Raw genomic sequence first — 9,273 nt, forward strand, 5'->3', positions numbered from 1 at the left:
TGGAAGAAGATCGGTTCGGGGGCGGCAGCGTTATGGTATGGGATGGGATTACAGCAAGACAGAGGACCCGTTTGATAGTGGTAGAGGGAAATCTCAATGGACAGCGCTACCGAGACGAGATCATCAGCCCTGTTGTTCTACCGTTTTTGCGTCGTCATGGCCCAGGCATTACCTTTCAACATGACAACGCCCGGCCTCATATTGCTCGACTTGTTCAGGATTCACTTCACCAAAACAACGAGAATGTCATCCCCTGGCCGGCTCGCTCCCCTGCCGTAAAAGGCGACTATGCTTGTTGTAAGAGGCGACTAACAGGATCGGGTGGTCAGGCTCGCTGACTTGGTTGATGCATGTCATCGTATCCCAAATCCAAGCTCATGATGTCAATCACTGGATTGTCTGGTTCAGACTCGATTATTTACAGAAGCACTTCCGGTTCCGGTGGCGCGTGCGCATCCAAGATGGCGATACGTCCGGTTCCGGGAGGCGTGCACACCTCCAAGAGCACGCCACATCTGGTTCCGGGGAGGAGGACATAAGAAGTGCTCGTAAATGAAAAAGAATTAACAGAAGCGCACGTAAAATCCTAATCTTTCATTTTTAAAAATAATAAAGTGGTGGTGGTGGTGATGGGCAGGAGGAATGGATGGGGAGGAGGAATGGAGGGGGAGGAGGAATGGCGGGGGAGGAGGAATGGAGGGGGAATAGAGGGGGAGGGGGAATAGAGGGGAAGGAGGAATGGAGGGGGAGGAGGAATGGAGGGGGAGGGGAGGAGGAGGGGGGGAGGAGGAGGAGGGGGGGGGGGGGGGGGGGAGGAGGAGGGGGGGAAGTGCTCGTAAATGAAAAAGAATTAACAGAAGCGCACGTAAAATCCTCCTCTTTCATTTTTTTCTTTTTAAAAATAATAAAGTGGTGGTGGTGGTGGTGGTGGTGGTGAGGGGGAGGAGGAATGGAGGGGGAGGAGGAATGGAGGGGAGGGGGAGGAGGAATGGAGGGGGAGGAGGAGGAGGAGGGAGGAGGAGGGGGAGGAGGAGGGGAAGGGGGGGAGGAGGAGGGAGGAGGAGGGGAGGGGAGGGGAGGGGTGAGGAGCAGGGAGAGGGAAGAGGAGGGAGGACATAAGAAGCGCTCGTAAATGAGAAAGAATTAACAGAAGCGCACGTAAAATCCTTAGCTTTCTTTTCCGCTGCTGCCGTTGTTGTTGTTCCTCCATGTAGTCTAACATCCAAATTTCTGACTGAGGATCTCCTGGGAGGACGTCCACGGGTCGCTGACCAATGCACATGGCAGTTGTACGACTTGACCAACTGGGGTAAGACTTTCAAATAGTGTCTGGTCCCATGCTGTGTAAAGTATCGCCACATTTTATTTTTCAGAGTCCTTTGAAACCGTTCCACTACGGCTGCTTTCGTTTCAGGATTTTGACTCGTGTAGAAATGAATGCCATGCTTCGTCATGAGAGCCTGGAAAGGGCGGTTGACAAATTCTCTGACTTTGTCTGTTTGCAATTGAGCAGGGAGTCTGCTCTTGGCCTTGAGGGGTTGCACCCATGCCATCTTTGAAAACACATCGATCACGCATAGCAGATATTTGAATCCTTGGTTGTCGTCTTCAAAGGCAATCATGTTGCTCAAGTCTCCTTGCCACAATTCATCGACGCCTCCCACACGATAGTGGTCTCTCGGAAAGGAGCGTCTGGCTGGTTTGTGCAAGGTGTAGGTACTTTGGATTTGCAACCAACGCTTGATTTGACTTTGCGGTGGCATGGTTTTCTTCTTGCTTTTACTGGTTCTTGCATCTTGAGCGTGGATGCGTGCTGCTTTCCACAAAGGTCGCCAGCCTCCAAAATTTACCGGATGTTCAGGATGAAAGTAGGTTTTTTCCAACCAGGCCGTCCAAAGGGAAGTAGGAAATCCTTTGTTTTGTTCCCCTTCAGCAGCAGAGGGAAGAATGCGCTGTCGCGTCTTGGTCTGTCGCTTCATTTCTTCCAGACTTATGCCACCCGGTACATGAATGATCTTTTTATAGAGAGGGGAGAGATATTTTTTTCTTATGTGGTGCTAAAGGGTATCCATGAACCTCGCCTGTTGATGAATCTGTCCTGTTTGGTATCAGACGGAGGTGGGGTCATCAACCATGGGGTTGGCATCTCACCTTTTTCTTCTTCCACTTGTGGATCAAGCTGTCGTGAAGGAGGTGGGGATGGCATCTCATCTTCTTCTTCTTCTTCCGCCTGTGGATCCAGCTGCCGCCGCCTCCTTCTTCTTCTCTCTGCGGGTGACTTTGCAGGGGAGAACTTGGGAAGGGGGAACTGGGTATTGGGTGTTTTTGGTGTAGCGTGAGGATGGTGTTGCTGCTGCTGCTGCTTCTGCATCCATTGCGATCGTTGAGGATTTCCAATCCAATCTGGCCAAATGGTGACTCAAAATGGTCCAACCTGCAAGCCCCTCTTTGGTTTTCCGGTGACGCACTAAATCGTTGATCAAGTCCACCATGCGTGTGCCAGGGATGGGTTTCCCTTCCACGGTCAGGGTTCCCTCTAGAGTCCAACTCAAGTCGGGATTGTTTTGAATCCTTGTCATCAAATTCATGGCTTTACTGGACATGGCTTTAGGGCACTCATGATCACTACGTTGATCCCTTTTGAGGAGGGGCAGGTCTTCCTGTGGTGACCATCGTTGATGGTGATGGCGGTGGTGGTGGTGTCACTTTGGGTTATAGTGGTTTGATGGTATTGTTGTTGTTGTTGTTGTGCTGTTGGCGCTGCAACTCTAGCATGCGTTGCAACAGTTGGTTGTATTCTTGTTCCCGCATGTGAAAAGGCTGCTGTGACCTCTGCATCAACGCGTCCATCTCTTCCAAATTTTGGAGACGTTTCTTTGCAATGTGTCTTCAGGCACCAACACCATCTTGCGTGTGTACTTCATGGTGTCACACCACACACTGATCCCAACCTTCCTGGTGTCAGACCATGTATTACTTACCTCCAAACAAAGAGGCTAGGGCAGAACCAATAAGAGGAATGAGTCCCCCTAATAATCCTCCTCCATGTTGAAGAAGTTTACGTTTCTTGCTTAGAGGTACTTGTTTTTTTATGAGCGTTTTCAAGACTTTACCGTGTCATTGCAAGTTTTGACGTTGAGTCGTGGTCATGGGAATATTGCCTGCATACAAGTTCACCACACATTCAAAAAAGGCACGGGTGAGATGGTAGGAGCATGTTTGAGAATGGCTTTGCGCATCGCTGGAGCGGCAGCACACAAATGACACAGAGCGTGTTTCTGTTTCCTGAGGCACCGAGACATCTCTACATCTCATAGGTTCAGCACATACACGATGGGCATCTCGGACCTCGAAAACAGGCGGGCGCGTACTCGATGGTCTTGCAACGTGTTGGGTTTCAAGTCCAAGAACAGGTAAGTGTGAGGCCCTCGGGTGGCGTCTTCATAGGCTTCATGCAGAAAAATAACTTTGCCTGGAAACACCTGGCGAGCCAGACTGTCGATCTACGATGCATCTCTCGGATTTTTAAAGAGGACCATGTAGTGAGCATTCAGACTTATGGTACGATGTTGCGGCGATTGGGCAAACAAGTTCTGAGTGAGGTACAGCACGGATGTGTTTCGGTGATGACTTTTCTTGGTGAACCATAACAGCACTTCCATTTCTTTCGTATTGTCGCCCAGCAAATCATCGATGACGAGTCAGTGCGGGGCCACCCCTTTTTTTGGCAAGGCACAAAAAGAGCGATCCCCAAATGATCTTCCATCTCTTCCAACTCATGATGAAGCGGTTGCCATTCGCTGTACACCCACACGATGCGATGGGGTGGTGTATCCAACACCTCGGGGCGATGCATCTGCTCCATACATGATTTCACAAATGAACTTTTTCCTGATCCTGTGGGTCCCGCAATGAACACCGTAAAAGGATGGTGTAGGGTCAAAGGGGAAGTCATCATCCTCATCACATGACGTCATCCTGTCGCAGCGGCGGTGACGGTGCTGGTGGAGGAGAGTATCTTCCCATAGGAGAAGTGTTTTCCTGTCGGGGTTGCAGAGGTTTATGGAACCGTCTCCTATGTCTCTCCATATAATCATGTCTAGTGAACTATTTCCCACAGTCTGAACACTATGTGGACTCCATGAAGTCCTTCAAGGCAACTGATCTTTCAAGTATGGCCTTTCTCTTTTATCTATTTTTTCTTTACTTTTTCTTTTCTGTTTGACACACACACACACACACACACACACACACACACACACACACACACACACACACAAACACAAACACAAACACAAACACACACACACTGTGCGGGTCTCTGATGGGTCGAACAGTGGGTTGTGCTTTCTCTCCAAAGACCCATACAATTTCCTATGGAAAAGAAACACAACGGTCTGTCCAGTTTGGAAAACCGGGGCTCAGACCAGGCGCTGGAACGGACCCATCAGCGCGCTGCGTGGTCGACCAATCAGGAAGCAGGGTTTCAGTGCCTTTCCTATAAAAAGAGCGAAGCCACGCACACCGTCACAGTCCTAGCACTAAAGGAGAGATCAACGATGTCGTCTCGATACAGCTGTATGAAGTGCCAGACCAACAGTCAGCAATGTCCGTGGATGACTAAAGGTCTATTCGTGGACAATAGTGGCCTACCCTCCTGGTGAATCGGAGACGATCCTATCGCAGAGCCCACGCTGGTTTAAGAACAAGTCTGAGGCTATTGCAGCATTTCAACAAGCTATACAACGCGGAGTTGACGTCCTCGACTGCTGGCGTGGTCCGTATTATTATCCAGTATCGAGATCAAAGAAAGGTCGTATTTTCATCTAGTATCGAGATCAAGGAAAAGTAATGTAACAACGATGGAATACACACCCCTTACAACATGGATATAGCACGTTGTGTGGCGTGTACTGTCTGACCTATCGCGTGCGTAGGTGGACATTTAATCAAGTGTTAGATACGTTGGACTGGAAGGACACCGCTCTGTTCCTGTGGATGAGATGCCAGCCTTTCGACTGAGTGTCCAGACACATACCCTACATCAAAAGAACCGACCTTTCTGCCCTTATTGACCTGACACTTGTTCACTGAACCTACGAGCACCTGACTGTCAGCGTTCCTGTTTGAGGAGTGTACATACGTTCACTGCGTGGTAGAAATGTACATACGTTCACACCCCCAAGTGACAAAGTTCCTGTTCACTGTGTTTTAGGAGTGTACATACGTTCACACCTTAGTGGTAAAAAAAAAGAAAAAAAGTTCATGTTCACAAAAATCACAGGGACGCCCCTAATCCTGTGGCTTTTGTTTTGTTGTGTTGGTTCATGTGATCAGGGGATTAAAAAGTTGAAAAAAAAAGAAGTGTTGTGTTGTCTTTTTTAGGATGGGAATCGACATGCACACCCCAGAGAAAAAACAACAACAAACAAGATCGACATCTGACCGCTTCCTGCATTCCCACACCACGTCCATGTCTGTGCATGTTGATTCACCTTTAGAATTCAGGCGTCCGTTCCACAACATGATCGTAGCGCTGAGGTGATCGTCATTCACATACTTTAACTTAGACGAACGACTGTCATTGTGCTACAATACGATCGCCTTGTGGAACGAGACCTTGCCCCTCAAAGTTAACAAACACGTCATAATACCCGCAAGATGCAAGATCCTTTGGGGATGTGACGTCAACCTAGCAACACAAGTTGCTCGGTCATCGACTGTGTATAATCTCGTCTCAGTGATCTATCATCTCCACACGCAATCGACACACACCCTGCCACACCCTCCCCCTCCTCCCTCATCACTCCAGAATGTTCTTTTCTTCAGTTTTTATTTTTATGCTTTTAAATGAATGTCAAAATATGTTTCGAAGCATAGTCACCAGTTTAAAACTCGTGTCGTAAAGCTGCCTTCTGATTGGCTAATGTCGACGTCAGTCATTCAATTGGTCGGTCAAAGTTCGCAAAAGGTCGGTCTGGCGTGACCCGTAATGAGATGTCCTCAGATCTTTGTCTGGCGGTAGCGAGAACTAAGATCTGATTTTAATGAGATTGGGTCTAGGTGCATAGCTGTGTAATTTCACAATGTATCTCGCCTAATGTCGTACAATTTTGCATTGCGTTGGAGAAACTATCCAGGAAATATGTTTACGATCATTTTTTTCTCAATTGAGGGGCAGTCTGTTGTCAAGTCAGGCAAGAGTGAGTGAGTGAGTGAGTTTGGTTTTACGCCGCTTTTAGCAATATTCCATCAATATCACGGCGGGGGACACCAGAAATGGGCTTCACGCATTGTACCCATGTCGGGATTCGAACCCGGGTCTTTGGCGTGACGAGCGAACGCTTTAACCACTAGGCTACCCGACCGCCCCTAGGCAGGCAAGAAGAAACCTACCTGGACAGCATGAGCAACGTTCCACGACGTACGATAACATACAATCACAAGACATGCCATCTGGTTACCAAGAATAACAACAGCTCATACTCTCCTTGAGATTACAAACAACCACGTATCTACAGTGCATCTGACACAGACAAGCCAGATAGAAGGTAGCATCAAATCTCACACGATCTATTTAGCCAATAGAATATCTTTAAGATATGTTTCGATTGTTGCACAGATAAAATGTTATCATTAATTGACGAAACGTGACAAAATATTTCTTGTTGAGCATTTATTCTTTGTTTACGTTATCGTGTATCGTATAACGTAGAACGTTGTTTGTTTGTTTCATGTTTAACGCCGCACTCAGCATTATTCCAACTATATGACTCTGGTCTGAAAATAATCGCGCGTGAACAAGACAATCTAGTGATTGACATCATGAGCATCGACCCACGTAATTGGGATACGATGACATGTATCAACCAAGTCAGCGAGCCAGACCATCCGATCCCGTTAGTCGCCTCTTACGACAAGTAAAGTCGCCTTTTACGACATCTATGGGTTGCTGAAGACCTACTCTATCCCGGATCTTCACGGGTCTAGAATAAGGTAACGACTCGTCATTTTGATGTGTTTCAAAAAGCAGTAACTATCAGTTACTGTCGCGTGTGTAACAATACGTCTCAGTAAATATAATTTATATAACAATCTTAAATAATATGGAAAGCCATCCACTTTCAAGGACTGCACCGATTTCAGTTTATCGCGTTTGACTACTAACGAGAGCAACGGATAATCGCTTGGTATGCACATTAGCTGACATTACTGCATGGATTGGTACAAAGGAGCTCCTTTGTCTCGGAATTCACTCGGCTCATCACAATCCCATCTATCTATCTCAGTCAGCATTGGGAACATCCATATTGCAGCTGGAATAAGTCTCACAAGTCCACGTGACAATCACGTTCCACAACACACACTGGTGGAAGTCGTGACCATTCAATACAATAGTGTGGGATATTTGATTATAATTTCATTTCGTGGTCTGATATTTGGAGTTCACACACCTGTGAACGGAAAAAAAAGTTCACACGATGTGAACAATTTTTTTTTCCCCGGGTTTTCCCCGAATTCTCGATCATTGTTTACGATGAACTCGTTTTTCTATTTTCTTTTTAATCCCTGCATTTATCAGCAGTATAATTAATTTAGTATTTTTGCCTGGTCTTGTAACATTTCATCTTACTTATAAGTAAATAAATGCTTTGGTTCTGGTGTTTGATGTCATCTAGCTGCTACATGAAACAAAATGGATTGTCCTCACGGTGATTTGGATATGGAATAACGCAAATAAAGAAAATAAATTCTCTAAAATTACTGAGGTGAACGAAATTGATATATTGACTTTGATGCCTTGTTTTCGGAAATGACAGGAATCTAGCAACAATGAAAACAATGTAGTACCCTGCTCAGATGTGTCCGCTGACACAGAGCAAACGCGACTGCTCCTGATCAATCCCAAACTAAAACCGATTCATTATTGTACCGGGCAAAAAATCTAGGATTTTGAGAAACTATAAAACATAAACATAAATTTTAAAACCAAAAAACAAGAAACCCAACTTGCCTACCTGTTTTACCGATTGGTCATCGGAGACGAGAAACTATCCGTAGACGGAATCAGAAATCTACTATTCCGGTTTCTGAGCTTGCCGACCTTCTCCGTGCAATCTAGGTCGTGGAGTGGCGGCACATGAGGAGTGACGGGGCAAAGAAATGAAGCTGGTTATACAGTAGGTCCTCTCAGGTGACAAGAAACACCAGCTAAGCAAAGAATTACAGCACACGCGACAAATCCCAAACACCAAATATAACACACCCTAACGTTGAAAATTAACACAAAACACGCAGGTTTCAGAGCATTCGGTTCAATCCCCACAAAACCAACAGCAGGGGACATTGTTTCAACACGAGAATGCCAGGCCCCATCCTGCAAGACGGACTTGGAACTTTCTAAACCAGCAGAACGTTGACGTTTTGCCCTGGCCTGCCCACTCACCCGATATGAATCCTATTGAACATCTGTGGGACCATCTTGACAGACAGATTAGAGCACGCCATCAGCCTCCCGTCAACAGACAAGAATTGCAGCAGGCCCTGAGAGACGAGTGGCAACGGATTCCAGTCCACGTCATCAGAAGACTGACGTCATCGATGAGGCGGGGTATCACAGCATGCATTGGGGCAGCTGGACGTCATACACGCTATTGAAGGCAACTGTGTCGACAATGAACTTGTAGAGTGTCTGACAATTTTTTGGTGACATTTCAGACAACTTTTGAAAATGAATTTTCATACCCCACCATTGTTTACCTTGAGCTTACATTACCTGTGATTGCACAATTTCATTTAAACTGTGGTTGATCAATCATTTGTTACCCCTCACCTAGATTATATTATAATTCACAACAAAACCTCTTCTTTTCTTTCTTTTTTTATCGATCATGGAACTCGACCTATACTTCTTTTGCCGCCCAGTTTATGTGTTGTCTAACTTGAAAATTAGAATCTTTACGCACTTTAGGATTTTAGTGGTAGACGATTTGTGACGTAAGCAAACCGCGCTCACACAATTATTTTCAGTATGATGATAGGTCGGCTCGCTTTAAGATATGAAAAAATGAATAACCATCACATACTACGAATGAACATGTAAAAACACATAAAAGTAATATAATCGATTCTTTTTAATGTTCAAATGTAATTTGTCTTCATAGTTTTTTGAATGAAAGTCGAAAATGTTTTGGTGAAACATAATAATAATATAAATATATCATAAAACATTACCAATATTTGTTACAAATAAAATCTAACATGAACGGTCCC

This window comes from Haliotis rufescens, unplaced genomic scaffold (assembly GCF_023055435.1).
Source record: "Haliotis rufescens isolate VD_foot unplaced genomic scaffold, xgHalRufe1.0.p SCAF_3, whole genome shotgun sequence".
Lineage (NCBI taxonomy): Eukaryota > Metazoa > Mollusca > Gastropoda > Lepetellida > Haliotidae > Haliotis > Haliotis rufescens.